The following is a 22,112-nucleotide window of genomic DNA, read 5'->3' on the forward strand; positions in this document are numbered from 1 at the left end:
ATTTCATGAAACCCTTAAACACTTATCCATCCCTATAAGGCTAGGTGCTCCATTTGCTCCCTCTCTATCTCTCTTATCTACATTTTCTCCCTTTCCCTCCTCCCAGTGCCGGGAAGACAACAAGACGCTTCTCTGGTTATCATCCCTGCCTTCTTCCTTTTTTTCCTGCCCTCTTCCCTAATGGTATTTCTTTCTTTCTTTGTGTATTTCTTATTATCTTTCTTCATTGTGTGTTTCTTCCTTTTTTCTATTCATTAACCCACTAAAGTTAAAATAACATTTAATACCATGGCGTTATCACATTCAGGGCCACCAGAACGTACACAGCGCTACATCGCTGTGTCGTCTGTACCCCTTTCAATAAATAGCAGATAATACATTCCGTTCACGTGTATATAGCAACGTATTTTCCCTTAAGCACAATTACGGCCTCCTTTTTTTTCGCCTTGGTGGATAAAAATGACCAGACTGAAGCTTGCTTGGCCAGAGTTCTGCCATGGCCGGCTTTAGTGAGAAAATCTAGCTTCTACTGCCATGTTGCATGCAGCACGGCTTCACATTGTCAAGCCTTGTTGTTCGAAAGAAACTGCGCAGAAACTGATCATCAAACACCTCATTCGTCTTTGTGTACAATAACTTTATAACATCTTTTACAGGCGGGTGCACGGAAGAGGGAAAGATGATAGATGCCTTCTGATTTCGACAGGTCGAGTGAACCATACGCAGCCGAGGCAGGCTTCAATGAACAGTCTGAGAAGACAGCAAAAAAGCATACACGTGTTCGAACCGATTCTTCAGTTTGTATCAGCCAATGATAGCCGCCCATCTCTGTGATGTCGCGGTTTGAGGGGGTCTATCTGCTTGAAGCTAGCAAGTAGGAGATATACTGTGATTACAAAGCACGTAAGTATAAGCTGTATACACTTCGCTGTACCAGGCTGCTTTTTCAGCGTGCGGAGTGAAATCTTTTTTCACATAGAGTGCGACTATGTGCAACTATGTGTTCCGTATGTGCCCTCTGTTACACGTGTCCTGTGTTGAGAATAACGAAAAATAGGGCCAGATGGCAAAATTTTATTTCTTGGCATATAAAATAATATTAAAATATAACATTAAATAAACAATAACTAAACGTAATATCAAACATTCTTTAAACATAAAATGCAAAGTCAGCGCCGGTGTTGTTTTTATTTGAAATGTTTGTGTGTGTGCGTGTCGACTGCCATGAAGGTATTATAAGGAAGGCGTTAGAATGAGCAAAGCAGTCATTAAAGCATAACCACAACTTCTTAGAAATGAATGCAAATCCTAGGCCACAGCAATGAAAGTAAACGGAAGAAAAAAAAAGGAAAACGAAGGAGGTATCAGGTTTAGGATGAACAAGATAACGTCACAAATGCGCAATAACTTCAAGAATGCTAGAAAACATTCTTGGATGAAACTTGCACAAATCCAATGCGATCACGAATAACATTTGGAAAAAGGGCAGATTAGCCCCACGTAGCACTACGTATCATTTTTGATCTGCTAAATTTGACGCTTCTAAACTCTGATTAAGGCACGAGAATGTTAACGAAAGCACACAGCAGGGGTTTTGTATGCCAGAGCAAGTTTTCAGTTGTAGGTAGTTCAGGAAATCAATTACAAGTTAAACGTTCACGTTACTAACAATTTTTACTCGAAAAAGAAAGGTTTTATTCTTTTTCTTTATAATGAATGTACGCTCTGTGGCCTGCCATAAACGCGAAACATATTCTTTTATTTTCCTTCATGTGGAATGGTTTTAGGGTTTTATAGGGTTAAGAGAGTGACTTGCAGGTTAGTGCACGGACTTTCAGGGAATAGTGAAGGGATTGAAAGCTGCAATGACGCTTATTTAAATGTGTGTCGCTCTGTATATTAACGGTATCCTGACAGAAGTCCTTAAAACCTTTAACCTTTGTTTGCTTTATTTTTTAAAAACATCTTTAACATCTCAATTGAAGTGCTTCTCTGCGTGTGTCACCCCAAAACTGACGCCGTAGTTCCTTCAAACATGATTATCGTAAGCATATTTCATGTCCGCTGCGTGGTGAAGGTCGCTTGCCGTGATCTTTAATTACCCATCTGTCGTGTCAGCAGACTACATTGCATTAGGCCTGCGAATTTCCTCATCCCCACACCTAATTCATGTTCGCCCTCGACTGCGTCTTCCTTCCTTTGCACTCAATCTTTTACTGCAGTGTAGCCCCGGTTATTTGCCCTACGGACAGCCTGCCAAGTACACTTCCAGTTAATTTTATGCATCAGCTACAACCGTTTGCTCTCTCCTCGAAACATACCGATAAAATTAACTCTGTACCCTTCGAAAGCTCGACAGCGTGGGCAACCAGAGCCCAACATGGCGTTCCAACAGCAGCACTTTAACACACATCCTAAGGAGCGGAGGAAACTGTTTACAGCCGCGCGTGCTACAACTACAATTTTGCGTCCGTAACTTCACCGCTTATCTTGAAACACGTATGTCCAGCTCCTGACATAACTGGCTGGTGGTGTGTCAGAATGTAGGCGCGCACGCGCTCTCAGCTAGGATTGCGCACGACCATGGACTGCATACAGTTTCCAACCAAAATTAATAGAGATAACTCTGGCGTTGTGATCGCTCAGCCAGCATGGAAATTATGGTTGGTACGTGAATTTCTCTCATCCTCGGGCTCATGGCTTCAAACGTTCTTGTGTCTTAGTTTACTTGTCTTTACCTGCTTTTATTGGCCTAAGTCATGAAACAATATTTTTTTTACATGCAGAAGGCGATAAGGCCCAGTGGACATATATAATCAATAGTAAATGTTGCATATTTGACGCAGTATCTTGTCGAAGCAGATAAACTGCTTAAGGACGAAGTTTCAGCAAATCCATGAACCAACTATCATTCCGTTGCTGCCTCAACCGCTGTGCTCAAAGCTCCGCAGAAAATAACGTCAGAGTTCCTACTAGCCTATATATATATATATATATATATATATATATATATATATATATATATATATATATATGCGCACATTGCAGCGCATACATCACGACTTTCGTCACAGTCCCCGTGGTTTTCTGCGCTTTTGATCGCCACGAAGTCCATGGTGATGCGTCACTTGTAGAGCAGCACTTGGCATTCGCAGGCGTACTCGCCTGCGGATACCAGCATTCGCGCCGAGTTTTGCGGTCGTGCCACACACTTTACAATTTCAGCGCGCCAATGTTCGTAAACATTGCAAAATGAAGGCGTTACAAACTGCGAGAAAATGTGTTTTGATACGCAGTTTGTCCGTCGCGCTTCATTTCAGTTTGATAATGCATACAGTGTACAATAACCGTGAGCTATGCGATGTCTGTACCTCGTGGCGAGCTTAAAAATAAATTATGGGTATTTACGTGCAAAAAACATCATCTGATTATGAGGCACGCCGTTGTGGGGGGCTCCGGATTAATTTGGACCACCTGCTGTTTTTCTTTAACGTGCACCTGCACTTAAGTACACGGGTGTTTTCTACATTTCGCCCCCATCGAAATGCGGCCGCCGTCGTGGCGAGCTTGATGAGGGCAGCGAAATGTCACTTTTCTGTGAATCTGCAAGAAGCTCTGATGCATGAGCGTCTGCAGATGTCATGTGCAGCGTCAGAGACGCAGTGGAACCTGTGCGCAACAAACTGCTAAACATCTGCTAAGCTATGAAAGCTGAAATGCGCTTGATACTAATCACTTCCGAAGCTTTTGACATTTGCGTTGCACTCAAGCAGTTTTTTTTTCGTAACACGATGACGTTGCAATTTGCAGCATAGCAGGCATTAGTTTGTTTCAGTAGGCATGCCAGTTCTGAAAGCGCCACACTCGAGCCGACAAAATTGGTGCCGCCTTCTGCAAGCGTAAACAATTAAATTACACACACAGACTTGAATGCGAAGGGAAATCGAGGAGCGTGATTTTTGTTAGTTACAACCGTATGGAGCCAAAAGGCACTATACAATAAAAATCATGATGGAAGTAAATGTGGTTTTAATTGAAATTTGCAAATAATAAGGAAATTATAAATGCATGTGGACGAAAAGACAACTCTGTTGATGCAAGCCGAGACCCCATCTTCCGCGTTAGCCTTTATAAAATTGTTATAGAAATGGTATCCTCTTTCTGTTGTGCTTTTGTTGCTTCCTGTAGACTTCTACGTTCAGATGTAATTTAATTTCATGTATGGATCTTTGAAGGGTCGTGCCATGCTCCAAAGCAATTGAGTTATATATACGGCAATTCCCCCTTTCGCTTTCTTGGGTATTGTTGCATCTATTTGATCTGATTCTTAGAGTGTTAACTAGCAGCACTCACACCCATTTACACAAACACAAGCACGCACATTTGAAAAAAAGTAACTCACAGAACAGTTTTAAAAACGTGCAAGGTTCCCGAAATGGTAAAAAAAGCGCAGGAATTCAGCATTCCGAAATATCCCTCTGCGTAGAAAGCTGTTGCATACTTCATTCTTTATACAGGGGGTATCCGATTGATTTGTTTTATTTCTTGCCAGTATATAAACATTGTTTAGCTTGTTTTATTTATAGAAACGTTCATCTGAAACACCTAAAAACATGACAGCGCAAAGTTCATAAAAAAAGCCGCCGTACTGCTCCCATAAAGTACTGAAAACAAAACCAACAATTGCTGCATTCATGAGGCACCACAACATGGAATCGCAAGAGTCAAAGTGCCAAGATGCAATTTTTTTTCTGCGTTACAAGAAAAAACTTGCGCTTTTGCGGCGCAAAATTTCTATATTCTCACAATAAAGCATTGTGTGAAAATTGGATCAACGAATTGGGCGCACTTCTTTTAAAGAAATCTTGTCACCCACCTTTTCTAAATATTCAGACTAACGCTATCGTCCCACATTCTTCTCTACATTTTTTTATAGTTCGTGTTATATTTATTTCTTTACGTTGTAAAGTGTAACCGCAATTTTGTACCAGCAGAATTTGATCGACAGTTCTAACAACATTAACGTACATGCAATTATTTGCACAGAAGGGTTAATTACAACTGTAAGAACTGCCATGCCTTTCAGCAGTGGGGAATTTTGCCGATAAAGGTTCGAGTCTCATACAGAAATACTTCTAAAAATAGTAAATGTTTATTTTTTTTCTATAAGCAGAATAAAACGCCAAATAAACGCCTGTGTCGAGTGCGTAGCCCGATACTGAGTAGCGTGCAGTAAGCGAAAGATTACTCACGTGCCAATGTCACGGAATTTCAAGAAGCGACGTCCTTCCTTCTGGTTCCTGCACCGGTTTTCCACCAAAAGTCACAGCATCTGTTGCACTGTGGTTGCTGAGCCAGGGAAGCAGCGCGCTAACTCCGTGCACAAAAGAAGAATTACGTACGAGGGTCTCAGTCCAGCGCTCGAACGACTCACGCAACAGGTGAGTGAAGGGTTGCCGAGAGCACGTGGTGACTTTTGGCAAGTTCTCGCAAGATTAACGCACCCGCTCGGTAAGATTGATTCTAGTTAACGCAGACTTCCCACGAGTGAGTTCAGTGTTCAGAGACCACTAAAACTCTAGGGTGTCGCTCGCCAAGCCAACAGTATTGACGCAGGAGTGCTGGCGAAGATCTTCGAGAAGTGGTAAGTCTGCAGCCAACCACATTTCCAGCGGGCCGTAGGAAGTAATTACTTCTGTCAACGAATTCCGCAAAATATGGGCTCCCTTGTTGGAGAGTGGCACTGTCGGTATGGCTACAGGTCCTTTTCAGTGGCAACCTGTTGGACGTCTGACAAATTGACAGTCACCTACAACAGCCTTGGAACAATATTCCGTCTTATTTTTCCTCAATTGTGATTTCGAAACGCTGGAGGTTCAAAAGAGCAGTAGCACAACGCACAACGTGTTTTTTCACAGAATGTTGTCAAAAGATGTCGCGGTTTGTTCATACACAGCTCCTTCCTTCTGTCCACAAACGAGCTTGAGTGAAACAGTCTCAACTGTCTGTCGCACCCCGCACGTGTGCTTGTTGAACACAGTAGTTGTTATCAATAAAACAAGAAGTTATTCTGTTGAACGCAGTAGTTGAAGAGCAGGGAAATATAGCCTGCAAAAGATAAACTTACGCGGCAGCCACCTGAACAAGAAGCGGAGAGAGACAGAGTCGGAAGCTGAGGACCATTGCAGCTGACGACTTCCTTTACGGGAGCCAAAAGCGGGAGATCCAGACACCGGACTGCCGAGAAGGCCGATAGATGAGCAGCACAGGACGACCGAGCGGACTCAACTTTCAATGTCACGAAACCGGGAAGCGAGCGAGAGAAGCGCGTCGAGCAGAGCGGGTCGATGAACCGATGCCCAAACAACACGTTCGAACGGTGCGGCGGGCGCCGTACGACTGAACTCCGGGCCCAGCTAAGCGCTGGCTTCAGCCAGCGGCGCGCGATACTGAGAGACTCGCGCCGTGCGCGCCGACCTTGTCGTAAGCGCCGCCACGCAGACCCCCGGACAACCCGAACGCGCACGCGCACCACTGGAGTTCTGCTTTCCTTCGAGCTTTCGCGCGCTTTTTTTTTTTTTTTTTGCGTTTTCCCGCCGCGACACTTCGCTTTCGTTCTCCTCACCCTTGCTCCTGGTGCGGAACCGTCTGGCGCGGATTCCGCCGCGAGTGCAACAGATGGCGGTTTCGATCCCAGCGCTCCAAGAAAGCAGCGCCGCCTAAGCTGTACGAGCAGAGGCGCCGGCGCTGAGGTGGCGATAATTCAAACCGCAGTCCTGTCCATGCGCACCTGTTGCGATGGGCGCCGAGCTGCTGCTGTTCGATACGGCTTTCCCTTCGAAGGTGCAGATTTGCGTTTACTCGTGCCCGCGTGGATGGTCTTTTTCCGGGACCGCTCTTAAGCCTATTAGCAAGCTCCCACGGAGTATGTAGTTGGGTTACGCCATTGCGTTTGTCATCATATTGTTGTCTTGACTTTGTTTGCTTGAAAACGTCATCAGCGTCTGTTTTTTCGGTGTATACTTTAACTTTGCACTTCTTGACCACCTTTGCAAAGGGGGTGGGACGTTGGTTGTCACGGTGACGTGCTCATATAGGAGGTAGGAGGGGGAGAGAAGCAAGGAGGGGAGGATAAGGAAGTCAACAAGACGAGCGTCGGGTTTGCTACCGTCCTCTGGGAGTGAGGGAAAGAGGAAATAGGAAGAGGAAAGTAATGAGCAAGTGAGTACTGGGTACAAGTGAAAGGATTTACCAGAAGGCTACAAATGATAATTTAGCATGCTGTGCTTCCAGAATTGCAGTATGCGTGAATAACTTTTTCCGCCAGTAAAGGATGTGGCCATTGTCCGCGTATCTTTGCTCTGAAAACAGCCTTGAAGCCAATTGCTTTAAAGTTGTGGTAAGATAGTCCTGTAGAAGTGAAGATCGTATGCTGTTGCCTTGAGGGAGATAAGGGCATGGAGCACAGCTCGTAATCCTAGGAGGACACGCACCATAGACCGTCCCTACCTCATGCATGGATGGGAGGAGAGGCGATGGTATCACCAAGGGTTTTGGAGGGAACTTTGGTAACTGTTTAGGCAAGTTCTCAGCTGGTGTTTTCGACAGCATGCTCCGCTGTTGTTGTTCAAAAATAATGCGTTTCCCTAACTTTTTTTTTGCCATCTGTGGTGTCGCCAATGGTTCACGAAATAAATCTACATATTCAAAGAAGTCCATCAGAGTTTATGCAAGGACCATTTCACTTTATGAGAACCGTGCGACGGTTCAGAACGCCCTTAGTAATTGAGTGAGTAGGTGTTCAGAAGTGTTATTACCTTCTCGAACTTCTTTGAGTTTTCATTTTAAAGCTCAGCGCTTAGGCGCCCGTTCCTGCGGCGATCGTTGGCGTCACTTGTAACCGAGAGAATGAGCACAGCGAAAGATGAAAGCGAACGCGACGCGCAGCGGGCAATGAAAAAAAGCGGCGAGATCGAATAGGTACGAGGAGGAAAGTGGAGAGGAGGGTTCAGTGGAACCAAGAGGTAGAAAGCAGAGGAGAGTATGGCGAAAGCGTGAGAAGAAAAGCGTAGTGTGCCGACAATGGCTATGAGATGGCGCCAGAATAGCGCGCTTCGTCTGGGAGGTCTGTCGGCGGCGACTGCTGTGAATCGCCCGCACGCGTCACCCAGGCGCTGGCTCTCGCGATCTCCAGATTAGTGAGGCAGTCACGCCGCACTTTGCTCCGTTTGCAACGTGCCGCACTAGACCGATCGTCCGCGCCAACCAATATATCGCGAAACTGAAAACACGTATAGAGCTGCGCTCAAATTTCGCATTGGGTAGTATCGTAATCGTCGGTGGATTTTTGCTGTAGCATGCGAGGGTGAGCCGCCGTAATATTCTTTTCGCAGTTCCTGCACACTGACATCGTGCTCGGCTGTGAGGCTCCTTGGTCAACTTGGCGCGCTTTTTCGTGGAAAATGATGCCGGCAAGCCCGGCAAGCCATTTTTAACCACCAAAGGTTGTTGTTGGTGCGTGATCACCTGGTCGGATGTAAACGTTTTTGTTTGTTGGGGTAGCACACATCCTCACGACGTGTAGCAAATCCCCGTATGTATTGATATGACGGTGAGCAGAATGTCATATGGCGTGTTAATCTGCTCATAGGGATTGCTCATTTCCAATTTTATTGCGATAGCAATTATGTGGATACTGCGGCCGCATTTTTGTTGTGGCCGTCACCGTGAGGTTCCGTAACGGTGAGTCCAACGGCGATAAAATCGTCGCCGCGCGCCGTATTTTGTGAAAGCATGCGAGGGTGAGCCGGCGATCGCGGCTCAATCTCGCACGCGCAGGGGAGGAAAGCAGGAAGGAAGAGCGTCGTCTTCCGTCGCGTGCAGCCTCCCGGGCCGCTGTAGCTTCAAACTCATCTGCGTTGGAGACACAGTCCGCCATGCGCTGTGTTTTCGCACCTTAGTTCGCGTTGATACGAGACGCAGCACGAAGGTCAATTTGCTCGCTGCCGCGCTTCCTCACTCCAGAGTTCTGACAGCGAGCTTCTGCGGTCATTGAGTGAGATGTGTTCATGTTTGCTTGTTGATGTGTTCATGTTGGCCTCAATTGTGGACGTAATGGTTATCAATTTATGGCAATCTCTGTATCACGCATTTCGCCAAAAAACTACATGTCTGTTCGTACCAACCAACGATTGGATCTTATGTCCACAAAACATGGAAATTTGCGCCAACGGCCGTTATTGGGGTCGTGCATAGCCGTCGTTATCAGCGTCATGACAAACTGGTGTCCTTTTCCCTGACGTCGTTATCTGTGCCGTCGCTCTCGCGCGTCGCACTGCCACTGGAGTTGTCGTTGGCCTTTATATCATTGCTTCGAAGGGAACTTAAGGCACTCTGAGTGGCTTTCTGTCACGAGTTCAATCCTGGCGGCGGCGGCCGCATTCCTATTGAGGCGAAGTGCAACAACGTCCGTGTCCTATGCACTGGGTGCACGTTAATGAACCTAATGTGGTAGAAATTATCGCGGAGTCCTCAGCTATGACATGCCTCATGATCAGATCATGGTTCTGGTCCGGAAAATCCCCGAATTTGATTAATTTATTAGAGTGTCACTCTTTTTTGTTATTGCGATAAAGACTTGCCGGTACTCTAAAGCTTCTGAATTAATCCGCTGATCCGTTGTACTTGAGTATGTCCAGAACTTTCGCTTATGGGGTCATGACGCTGGTTTGTGTAGACGTTGGTCTGTTATGCTGTCGACTCGTCTGAAGCGAGCAGGAGGTTGCGGGCATAGACAATCATGATCAACCAATCACTGCATTTTTTCTTCGTGTTCCTCTCTATACAGGCACAGTCTCAGTTATAAATATATAGCACCGTTTTATTGCTGTCTCTAGACAGCCACCTGGGGAGACAGAGTAAACGAATAAAAATAACAACAAGCAATAATCTCCAGAGTTACCGTAGATGTCGTCGTCACTGCTGGGCACCTTGGGTGATGCAGCTCGCAATTCTTTCGCCCTTAATATTAAAGCGCTATGCGCATATAGGCTACTATCACTGTGCTGCTGCTAATGCGTAAGTATTGCTTTTACTAGCCTCATCGGCGCAGCATAAATGATAAACGCGGTTATCCATTCAACGTTCTTTTCAGTGATTTTGCCGGTGTTCCTTTGTGCCAGCACGCCTACTTCTCCGCTTTCCTTAGCTTCTGTCCACTGTCACTATCATCTTTCAAAACTACCACGTGGTGAGATTCCGCAACGGTGTACGTACCTTACAATATATCACTTCATTGTCAAGGCACATTTCGCAAAGGCTACTGACACTTCCCTTCTGCTAGCGGGTTAATAAAAAAGCGCGCACAATTTCATATAATCATAATCATCAAAAAACACACAAACTTAAATGCTGAATGAACGTCTGTATTCAACATTCCTCTCCATGATGTTCTCAGTGTTCCCTTCTGAAAGTACACCCATTTGTCCACTTCTCGGAGCTTTTATCCGCGATTAGGCCTATGTACCCCGACTTTAATACCTTGCAGTGTTAACGAGTGGCAGGATTCAAATCACTGACATGAAATTACGCAATGGTGTATGAACGGTGCAAACAATCTCGGTGCCGGCGCTGTTCCGGAATGCCACGTCGTCAATGGCACGTCCGATCTGCTTTTTATATGACACCTAACGAGCCGATACATTAGCTGGCAGAAGAACGCGGGCATTCCACAGGCTCGAGGAGGGGATATTTCTGAGCAGATACTTAACGACGGAGATTGGGTGTCGTAAATTCGAAGCGCCTGATGAGAAAGCCCCGTTACGTGCAGGTACCTCAGATTCATCAGGAGATGAAGAACGGAGAAACGGACTGCATTCAGGCGCAGTCACGAGCCTTTAAAAGCACGCCTAATGTGCGGGATAGTCCCGGCAGGCGCATCACTCGGGCTGTGCACAAAATGACCGGCCACGCGTCTCATTCGTTAATTCGTTGAAAGCCAGGGGCTGCAATACCGGCTTGCAGAAAAGAGTAATAACGATATGGCGAAGAAACTCACTGAACGGGAAAGTAATATCGCGTCCGTCTTCCGGTGGTGAAACAAAGCTCGGCGGAAGCCCGGGCATAAAGCCTGGTTACCTAGCAACCAAGCGGATTAGTCCACTGTCAATGCTCCTAAGTCATTTTTGCTCAGGCCCATCGCGAGTGAACAATGCAGCAATGTGGAAAAAGAGCAGATACCGAGCCAGATACACACGCACAAGAAATAAATGAACGAAACCTCATCCTGCGCTGTTTGTTGGGCGCTGGTTCTCTCACGTGTCCATGAACACAAGATCTGTGGCCTCAGTCTTACGTTTGCTCGGCAACAGATTCGGAACGTCGAGTACGCGGGTAATCGCCCGAGGAGAGCGTCTCCTTCTGGAGTGCTCAGCGGGAGACCGGAAAGAAAATCCGCTTTGACTTATTGTACGGCAGCGGTCGACATTAGGGAGGATAACGCGAGAGTTATGTTGAATGATCTTGAAGGCCGTGAGAGGCACCGGGGGTGAGAGCGAGAAAGTCGGGCATGAATGCTACCATCAAACTTCCAAATTTGTGTTTATTTGAACCAAGCGTGACGTGAAATTTTTGATGCGCGGAGTCTGGTACCTTGAAAGACTCATTTAAATGATGCGCAATTAACGCAAAGGCCATAGTGACGCTATTGATACTCTTTAGGAAGTTTCAGTTGTGGGTATACCTCCGCAATCGATCCCTATGTAATTGTTACCTTGCAAACTCTTTCGAGTCAATTGTCATTTACTTGTATTTGGTGCGAATGTACTGTTCGTGGCAAGAAACAAATGTGAGAAAGTTGTTTTAATTTTCTGTGACATGGAGTGGTGCTTTGGCTTGGTAGGGTTAAATGGTGCGTATCACATACATGCAGAATAAGGAATACCTGGTTTTGAATGACCCATAACGCATTGGTTCTCTCTTAACAACTCTGGTCAAAGTTAGCATAAACGTGTAGAGACACATACTTTCCAAGTTGAACAAACTGTGCGACACGTTTGGTGACCGTAAAAGAATGGCGCTTAGCAAATACGAAGGTTGAAAAACACGAGATGTTTCCATTTGATATTAATGTGTCGTTTGGAATGCCGGCCCTGGCGTCGTTGAGATTATCTGACGTCACGGCACTTAGCGAAATTTGCTGACGTCGCGCACGAGAAAGGCTAGGTATGTCATGATTGCTGATAAAAATGTTAAACAACTATGATTTGCCCAATTCATGTGACGACTGCGCTCGTGCATGTGGCAGTCGCTGTGATCACAGGAATGGACCAAGCCAATGTACTATGACGTCACGATTCGTGCAGATTCTTGCTACCAAAACCAAAACTAGTTCGTAGCCATTATTACATTATTATTACATATAAATTATTCGGTGCCATTTGACGCTTGCCAGTATTTGTTCTAGGGTTTACTTCGTCTTTACTTTTACGTAAAAAAAAGAAACAAATTAAAAATGCCTTTTCATGCTCTCCTAACTTTACCGCAAGGGGACTGCAGGCAATGGGAAAACTAGAGACATTCTGACTATGAGAGGCCTGCCTGTGTTTCATGTTTGGTTGAAACTGCAGCGCAACTGACAGAGTTGAATGACAACCGACACCTTTTCAACGACATCTTCCAACATTCAACATGTTGAATAAGGAACTATTTCATTTGATTTTATCAATAAGTAGCTACGCTAACAATGCTGCCAATACTGTTGCCACGCTGCAATTATACCAGGCAAGTGTCCGAAAACACACGCGGCTGCTAAGGAGAGCACTTGCTATGCTGACGAACACAAACCACCTTGTCGACAGGCTGGCTCCGGCGACATATCCTCTTCAACCGTTGTTGATACCTTCTTCCTTCTTCAGTACGCAAGAATCAGTTTAGCTTTTAGGCCTCTCCTAAATCATTGTTTATATATAAAACACTCTACCAGAGGACGATATTACTTATAGACTTGCTTTCCCGCAGAAAGGCGTGTCTCGCGATGCGCGAACTTCTAACGCAGGAAAGAACGTTACAAATTGACCTTTTGCCGGAGTAAACAGGTCTCGGAAGAAAAAGAAAAAAAAAACGCTTGTAGATTAAGCAGACTGTGACCCCGACTCCAACCTTCCCGCGTAGCTTTTTCGCACTTCGGCTCGCATTATTTATTCAGCTCCAAGCCATGCGGCTGGTTTTCCGAGATAAAAATTCAATCCTCCCTTTAAACGCGAAAGTAGCAGCCTACGTAGCATATTTCCTCCACGCTACAGGTGTTAATCGCATCAGCACACTATAGTAATACCGTGCGTCGTAGCACCACGATCTATAGCTACTGGGGCGTAGAACCAATAGCTCAAACCTCACTTTAAAGGTGCGCATGTAACAGCCAAGTTTGAAGGTTTGCTGCGGAAAAGAGAGCTGCTCCGTAGGAGATATTCCAGCAGATTTGAGGGTACAGCCTATGTTTCAGCATTGAATTATTTCCCCCTTGCCCACGATTAGGGTAGCTAGCCGGGCTAGAACTTGGTTAACGTCCGTGCCTTTGGTACTTATCTCTCCATTGGATATTGTCACGCTGTGGCTATGGTTTACGAATCTAGTTCTTATATGGGCGAGCTTGCGCCAAGAGAAACGCACAGCACTTTAACCACAACGATATAGCGGTGGCGACAGTCGATAGTCGTCGAGTCATATGCGTTCGCTATTTGCACATGTATCACTGCTCAATAAATAGTAAGAGCTGGCGCTCGCCTAAAATCGCACTCAGTTCGGGCCGCGTTCGCAGTCTGAACAGATAGGAACCTTTCGATATATTATCGGCGACAACATCCAAGAAATTTATGGTAGAGTACGGGCGTCTGGGGCAATACAATTACTGAATAACACTGATAATCCGGCGAAAAACATCACTGTCATAAAGAGAGGGGTGGGGGAGGGGGTGTCCCCATGAAACTATCATGCAGTGATCGCACCAAATGAAGGGGTCACGAAGTTCTCAGCGGTGCTGTGTCCGCAATTGGATACACATGGAGCAGTGATAAAAGGCAGCGACAATGTAAGATCTGCAGCACCTGCTTCGACCTGCCAAGCCACTCGCGCTTATTAAGTGCGTCATCCACGTCCACGTAAGTTCAAGGGTTAGCGAGGGATCTATTGTTACGAAATAAAAAAAGGTAAGTACATAACTACTGCCTTGGGGGTTTAACTGTTTACAATAAATTTCTATAATCAAAGGATGTTATATGACGCGAGGACAATAAATCGAAATGTGAAGCATTGATTGCGATTGCAGAATATTAGCGAATGGCATGAAGTAAGGTTCGTAGTATTATCGGCCGCGTAAGTTGCAGTAAACATTTCCTCACTAATAACATTAACCAGCGTGGTGTTACGCGCGCAGAAGCAAACGTGAACGGATCTCACTCGATGACCATGAACGCATCCTGTGACAACGCTGGCGTGATGAAAAGCGCTGACCTCAGGGAGTGAACGCTCTTCTGAGATGATATAAATCAAAACTTTAGGGGCCCGGGCTGTCGACGTTTAATGTGATTTCATGTCGTCGTGGTCATGCACGCGCAAGAACAGGGTCAAAACAAGTGCTGAATTGATCAAAACCGGTTCAAAATAAACTAACGTGATTCAGACTAATGTAAAAGATAGGAATGACTAAGCATTAAGCGCATTAATTAGCAGAAGCTCGTGAAAATCTTGTAATGTCATCTCATGTTGTCGGGGTCAGGCGCAAAAACAAGTTCTAAAAACAGGGTCAAAATAAATGCACAATTGATATAAACCGGTTCAAAATAAACTAAGATGATTCAGAATAATTTAAAGTATAAGAAAAATCAAGCATTTAACGCATTAATTAGCAGAAAATAGTGAAAATCATTTCCCAAACGCCAGTCTTGTACCAGCGCACAGCAAGAGAGGGCGCCACCACCCCACAAGCACTGCACGCAAGTTACATTGTAGGGTCGGTAGGTCCACGAGCGTTCGAAATACTGAGCGAACTTTACTACGAACGCTCATAGCATCCATCCATCCATTCACCCCCCTAATGAGAAAAATCCTGCGCTTGTGCAGTTCAAATCCAGCGCTAATGTAGCTTTACTTTGTAGCTGGCAGGGTTGCGCATATCTGGATGCCGGCCCACTCTGGGAATGGCGGGAACGAAATGGCCCACCGTGCTGCCCGAGAATTAATTAACCGGGAGGTGGAGGCATGTCCGGGACTGCTACCAGGTGGAACGACACCCAGTTACATCTACAATGAAACTGTCACCGCTTACAGGGAGGACCGGCGAATATATCCACCACCGGATTCTTCCCTTAGTAGAATGCAAGCCATGGATCTCCGTAGGGTGCAAACAGGAACTGTTATGTCCCCCAAAATTCTCTTATCTTATATATATATATATATATATATACATATACATATATATAATGTATATCTTATATATCCTAAGATATATCTAAAATCTTACATATCCAAAGGCGCCTATAATTTAAAATGTAAATATTGCGACACAGATCCCGCCGATCAGCATCATATTCTATGGGGTTGCAGGAATAATCCTTCCCCAAGAAATCTCCTGCGGCAAGCTCCCTCACACGAGGCGTGGGACTCCATACTAAAATCTACTAACCCTCAAACGGAAGCCGGGCTGACGGACTGGGTGGCGAAGGTTGCGGCCACCTGGACGCCACTCTGCCTGATCTCGGCTCCCCCCTCCCCTTGTCTTCAATAAAGTTTATTTTCGCCTCCTGGGACTTAGTCTGCCTAATGCGTTTTGGACACGCGCGCGTCGGGGCAATAGCAAACACTTCATAAGATAATAAAAAAAAGTCCTAGGGCCTTCACATTTTAATAAAAGACGACTTATATTGCTCCTGGAAAAACGTCTTCCCAGCAATGCATTTCTGCTTAAATGTGAAGCCGATTTTAGAGGATCGGTGTAAGCTTGCTCTTTGTAAACTGGCTTTCCCACGTTTTGTGTGGCAGTGAAGCCTATTCTTAAAGAAAAATTCGATGCGAACGGGGCCCGATAACGCTATCGCGTTCCACTCTTAAGGCGAGGCTTAAGCGTCCTCCAATTTTTTCTGCATGCCGCCTAGATAGCATTAGTCTTAATTACATAATTAGTCTAGAGGGGGAGCCTGATCTCGGCTCCCTCCTCCCCCCTCCTTGTCTTCAATAAAGTTTATTTCCTTCTCCTCCTCACTCCAGTGCAACTCCAGCACCCAATCAGCGCGCGCCGTGTGTCAAGAGAGCAGGAACAGGGCTTTGTAAGCAGTTGGCGCGCTCCAGAACTTCCTTTGTGCCATGGACGCCGAGCTGCAGGCGTGCATAGAGCGACAACGCTGGCGCATCACTGATTCGCACTTCCCCAGGTTTCAGGTTAGTAAAGCTACATTAGCGCTGGATTTGAACTGCACAAGTGCAGGATTTTTCTCATTAGGGGGGGGGGGGGGTGGATGGATGGATGGATGCTATGAGCGTCCCATTTGAAACGGGGCGGTGAGTTGCACCACCTAGCTCTTGTTATTGTTTTGCCTAATGTCCTACCTATATTTTTTATCACGTCGTATTACTCTCCTTCGATCATCGAATAACTTGATGTTTGTAGAAAAACCGCCAAAGCAGTAGTTGACAAAAACACGAACCTTACTTCGTGTAGTTTTGGCTATCGCTATCAGTGCCTTTCAAGTAAAACCAATTTCTTGCTTGGTGGCACTTATACAAACAGCAACAATAAAGTGCAGTTATAGAATTTGTTCCGGACACTGTGGGCCCTGGCCGTCTAGACGCCGCCCGCCTAGGATGAAGACGTCGCCTGCTCGTTTGATAAATATAAGGTTAACCAGGGAGCTTGAGAATTAGCTAAGGCCTGCGCAGAGTAATGGTATGGTATGGTAAAACTTTATTAAGGTCCTTCGGAACGCGCCTCACTGAAACAAAAAATAATAGCCATAGCGTTAAGAGATAATAAGACAGTGGTGCTGATTTGATAGGAAAATGAGGTAGAAGAAGAAATAAACTTTATTTAAAGTGCCGGCACTTTGCATTTAGTGGCCTCAGGTGTCGGCTCGAAGTCCTTGGACTCGGGCGGCATCTTCGGCTTGCCGGACGGCCCATAGCTGGTCTTCCAGCTCCGAACTTTTCAGGGCCGCCTGCCAGCGGCGGCGACGCCGATGGAGAAGGTCCCCGGCGGCCCCAGCAGCCGGGGCAACGGCAGGAATGAGCGAGCTCGAGGCTTCCTTTAATCCAGTAACGTCTGCCGTTATGGGCGCGTCGCGAACGGCGGCGGTTTCAGTACCGTTGTTGCCGGCACATTCCCAGAGCATGTGTCGCAGCGTTGCTCTGAGTCCGCACGCTTTACATGCAGGCAACTGTCGGATATAAGCTAGGGTAACAGTGGTGTAAGACTGCCGGACTTGGGTAACTGTGTGTTTGTAGTAAGCTTATAAGTTTACAGCCTCTTTCCTGTTTAATTTACCGTGCGGTGGTGAGAATTTGCATCTTTCGAGTCTGTAGTGTTGTGTGAGGTCTCTGAACGTGGTCAGGCGATCGCCCCACAGTCATTGTGATTGTTGTTGTTGCAGCGTGTCAGTCGTAGTGTCTCGATCCGGCAGATCCGACGCCCCGCACTCGGGGGCGGAGGTGGCGGCCACGTAGTCTGCCACGGCTCGGCGAGTGAGACCTCGAGCCGCGGCGTGGGCCGCCTTGTTGCCCGCGAGCGGGACGTCGGTGCGTGCCGGGGTCCAGAGGAGGAAGACCGTATAATTTTGTGACGTCGAGTCCCCGTCCTCACAAACTGAGGTAGTCGATATTCTAGTTGTAATAAAGAAGAAAAGGAGCGTGTAAGGCCATGTTATGCGTAGGGCAGATAACAGCTGGGCGGTTAGAGTTGTAGATTGTGCATCAAGGGAGGAAAAGCGCCGTCAAAGATGGCAGAGAACTAGGTGGCATGTTAAAGTTAGGAAATTTGCAGGCATATGATTCGCTTAGTTGGAGCAAAAGAAGTGTTGTAGGTGATCGATGGTAGAGACCTTTGCCCTGTAGTGAACATAAAATAGACTATAGAAGCAGAAGATTACGATGACACCATATATGCATGAACCTGTGTGTCGTATGTATGTTGATGAGAAAGTGATTAAGAAACTAATTGGTCAGCATATAGAGGCGGTCATGTCCTCTATCAAGTATTATCACGTGGAAATGACGCAGTGCTTTCTTTCGTCTCATGAAATGGGATATGGAAACAACGGCTGTGGCCCAAGACAGAGCACTGCATTTGCATCCTGTGTAGCAAGTGAGGAAAGAAAGCGCGGCGCGCCAAAGCAAAATTGCCAGATGTTTACAGAAAAGATGGATTGTTCAGCTGGGTAGCTCGAACTAGTTAAGGATTTGATTATTCGACTGAATCAGCCGAAGCGTCTAGAAAACGAACACACAACTTCGCGCTGAGCAGGAGAACGCCATCACCACATAGTTATAAACTGCGGTAAATGCTAATTTAGAAGTGTCGGGGAAATAGTATATACAACCCATGTTTCTTGGTACCTTGACAAGCCTTGTGAGCTACTTAGGGGCTCACTCGGAAACCCGACCTGATAGTCCGACGTACCTTTCGTTGATAACTTTTTCTTCGTATTTATTTTTGAAGATCAATAACATATTTGATTAAATAAAATTATACAATAAAGCCTAGCTGATTTTCAGGTAATGATCCACAAGGCAACATTTTTTTAATCTTCAGTTTCAAAGGTCTTTTCTATTCTGAAATTTCTTTGAAACATGTTTTGCTGGCGGGCTTACGTGTTGCTGCAGAATAACAGAGTTCGTTTAATTTTGTCAGGTGTCCCTACGGTCGTACAAAGATCTACTTTCTGCATTGTGGTTACGCAGGATACCTGATAATAAAGCCCACATGTGGGGACAAAACCACTATAATTTATCATCATTGCGAATACCACGACATGAAAATTACTTCGCAGAGATGGTAGGCAGCCCCATCAGCGTTTGTAATTGTGGCATTGCGCATGTTTTTGAGAGCAAGTCATTCTCGTTATCCCATCTGTCAGTGTGCAACCACTTTCATAGTTGTCATATGCGGCCTGTTTTGCGTGAAACGTCACACCTGTAGCGCATAAGTTGTCCACGAAAAATGAGGACACCTAATTTCCAGCTTTTAACTCATTAGTATAGTTTAAATGCTTTGACGCGAAGCAAAAAAGAAATGAGGACGTTGACCCAAGCCGCAATGTCGTATGATGAGCGGTCAAGTGTTACACCGAGGAAATTGGTTGGCTGCTGTAATTTTATAATCCTCGTGTGGCGTCATTTCCTTTGCAAGTTGAGTCCTGCAATAATTAAAAGGAAAAAAAAGTTCGTCAGTATGTGACCCGCACGGCGAGAACACGAGGTCAGGCAAAGTCTATTTGAGTTTACAGTGAAAATTATCCACAATTCTAGGGAATACAAGTGAGATAACGTTTGGTGCACAAGCAAACAGCTAAAATACATCTCCGAGGAAGCTCAGAGAGAACACGCGAATTACCACATACACTGGCATCCAATCTGCACTTCCAAAACTTACGGAGAACAAGGTACATCATATCGATAACTTGTATTTTCGACGCGTGATGTACATGCTTATTATCGATGGCAAATAATGTAAAACCTTCCTTCCAATGGCCGAGCTTTGAAGAAAGCTTGTCACAGAGCTAAGAAAGACGCATATCAGCAACTTCGCTAGTGGCTAACCGGAAATAACGGATTAATATTTCTGATGGAAACACTTGTATTTCCTGTGATGATTTTTGTCCCTTTTCAAGTTGGGCGCCCAAGAAATAAAACTTCTCTCATGCTAAGACTTAGACGACATATGCAGTAAATAGAACTATATGTAGGCAACTTCGTAATTCTGAATAAAGTATTTAAAAAATTAGGGCGGTGTTGTTTTCTGTAATCAAAAGTGCACGTGGAAGGCATCGTTTACGCAAAAGGAAAGAAATCATGACCTCTTTTACCAATCATGAACCAATTACCTACATTTCAGCGTTCCAAACCTTCGATAAAAGATTTTCTGCTAACCTCTGATAATTTTTCCTAATAAATACTCGTATTTGTATTTTCATAGTCATCTGTTATTTTTTTTTTGCAGTGTTCTCACTGCGCCACATTTTTTTTTCTCTTTGTTCATTCTTTTTTTTCTTCTGCCTTTAAAAATTGTATAATTTTTGTCACTTCCGTGGTTATTTCGTTTACACTACATCGATTAGAGCATTGTTTGTTGGGTTTTATTTCGTTATTCTCATTTGCTTTTCTTGCAACTAATATGCTATCCAGTGTTATGCTGCCAACAATTTTACAATTCTGTTGTAGTTTCTAACCGAGAGTCCCGTTTTCAGTAGCAATACTTTGGGATCCTCGTCTGTATATTACATTTATGCACCTATGTTTTGCATATGAATAAACTTCAACTTCATTTCAAAAATTTTGAACTTTCAAGAAAAAGAAAAGATGCATTTCAAGATAGGGAGGTTCAACCGAGGTACTTCCAGTTAGCTACCCTGCATGGAGGGGGGGAGGAGTAGGAGCATAAAAACAGAAAGAAAATGGAAGGGGAGCGAGTGAGAAAGTAACCAGCACCAACAAGCTGCCTACAATATAGAGCGGTAGCGTGCGGCGTTTCTAAAGTGTATGATGAAGTCCCTTAGACTAAAGGCCCTTTACCTTAGACGACATTAACCTTAGTAGCATGAATAAAGCCGTTTGCGCACACATTTTAACGTGATAGCGTTTAGGGCCCCGTGTCGCAAAAAATCCGGCGTCGGCAGCCGGTGTGTGATCGCGGGTGGCGGAGAAAATCATCCAACCACATCGAACGCGCAGGCCCTTCTCGTGGTGCAAAGTTTTGGTGAATAAAAATTGATTTTCTCACAGTGAAATCCATCAGAAAAGTGGTAAAGTACGACTTTACCATTCGGCGTCGAATTCGCCGTCGGATTGTTTGCCAATCGGCGTCGGATTGTAATTTGAATGTACGAGAAAACCTAATTCTGCTACGAGGAAGCTCAAACATTTCTACCAGACCTGTGCGCATCGGGGCAATAGCAAACAATGAATAAAGTGATAAAAAAAGGTGCTAGGGCCTTCAAATTTTAATACAAGACAACTTATATTGGCCCTAGAAAAACGTCTTTCCAGCAATGCATTTTAGATTAAAAGTGAATTCAACTTTAAGGGGATTGGTGTAAGCTTAATCTTTGTAAGCTGGCTTTCCCACGTTCAGTGTTGCAGTGAATGAAGCCTACTTGCCGTATGCGAACGATGCGATCCGAACGGGTCCCGATAACGCTATCGCGTTCTACTCTTAAAGGCGAAGCTTGAGCGTCCTCCATTTTTTTGGGGGGAGGACTGGCTGAGAGCTTTGGGATCTGATAGTGGACGATTGTCCAATTAGTCCAGCACTCTGCACAACACTTGTCTCTCGGCACTATAGCGCGGGCTGACACAGATTATGTGTGTGAGCGTTTCATCAAAGGTAAATGTGTCGCACGTGGGGCGGTTGGTCATTTCAATAACGAAGGCATAGTAGTTTGTAGATGCGATGCCTAGCCACATACGGTATATAATGGTCTGTTCACGTCATGGTAACCAAGGTGGTGGATGTATCTGTATATTCGGAGACAATGAACCTAAATTACACCTGATGAAAACGCTCCAGTCCCACAGGCGCAAAGTATGTTCCCGCGACATTATATACCTTTAGCTCAGGGTGTTTATGTTCTCGTGCCCCAGTGGAGCGTCGCACGATAACAGCTTTAGCCTGGTGATCCTTAGCCTACTAGAGCGGAGTAATTTTTTTCGAGGTGATTTAGAGCGGAGTAGGGAGCTTACATGCAAGCACCGTTTTAAAACGGCGCTTGCATATAGGCTCCCTAGAGCGCGCTTTGCTGCGCCACCTATCAGCCACGATTGGAGTTATGATGAAGTAAATATAAAGCAAGCTTACTTTCATTACCTTAGGGAACAACAAAATAAAGGTAGATTTCGTGTTCACACTGTGCGAC

General features: G+C 45.3%; 1 protein-coding gene across 2 annotated transcripts in view; it reads right to left on the reverse strand.

Moving 5' to 3' along the window:
* The window catches only part of LOC119465333 (synaptotagmin-10), a 106,575-nt gene extending 100,074 nt beyond the window's left edge, over nucleotides 1-6,501 (reverse strand). Inside the window, exon 1 of one of the 2 annotated variants that reach the window (XM_049656419.1) lies at nucleotides 5,253-6,501. The gene's annotated coding sequence lies outside the window, so the exon portion shown is untranslated. The remainder of the gene's footprint in view (nucleotides 1-5,252) is intronic. The other variant, XM_037726132.2, reaches the window with a different exon arrangement.
* Between the last annotated feature and the right edge of the window lie 15,611 nt (nucleotides 6,502-22,112).

This window comes from Dermacentor silvarum, chromosome 9, assembly GCF_013339745.2.
Source record: "Dermacentor silvarum isolate Dsil-2018 chromosome 9, BIME_Dsil_1.4, whole genome shotgun sequence".
Lineage (NCBI taxonomy): Eukaryota > Metazoa > Arthropoda > Arachnida > Ixodida > Ixodidae > Dermacentor > Dermacentor silvarum.